Raw genomic sequence first — 324 nt, 5'->3', positions numbered from 1 at the left:
GTCTGAAAGCCTGTAACACCCACTATCCATACACATACACAGTTAATTAACTTTGTGTATATACATAAATATACGCAGCTGAAAGATCGACCCTTCCTTAGGGCTACATGACATCAGAAGCGAGGAACCCGGTGAATATACCGCACAATACTTTATATATAGCAAAACATAATTCAGTTCTGGCATCAAACAAAAGACATTAAACCATATCAAATTCACCAGCTAAATGCAGAATCATAAATGAGTATCAGCTATTAATCAACAGAGCGAGGGCAACAGAAAATGGAGACTCCAATGAAGGGGAATGCGAATGAGTGTACCTAT

At 38.3% G+C, this 324-nt stretch overlaps 1 protein-coding gene across 1 annotated transcript in view; it reads right to left on the bottom strand.

Moving 5' to 3' along the window:
* The window catches only part of LOC119593808, a 6,171-nt gene that overhangs the window by 1,586 nt on the left and 4,261 nt on the right, over window positions 1-324 (bottom strand). The gene's annotated exons all lie outside the window — the stretch shown is intronic.

Source organism: Penaeus monodon, chromosome 32, assembly GCF_015228065.2.
Source record: "Penaeus monodon isolate SGIC_2016 chromosome 32, NSTDA_Pmon_1, whole genome shotgun sequence".
NCBI classification, from domain to species: Eukaryota; Metazoa; Arthropoda; class Malacostraca; order Decapoda; family Penaeidae; genus Penaeus; species Penaeus monodon.
Note: the sequence above shows the minus strand (reverse complement) of the source record. Positions and strands in the feature narration are given on the sequence as shown.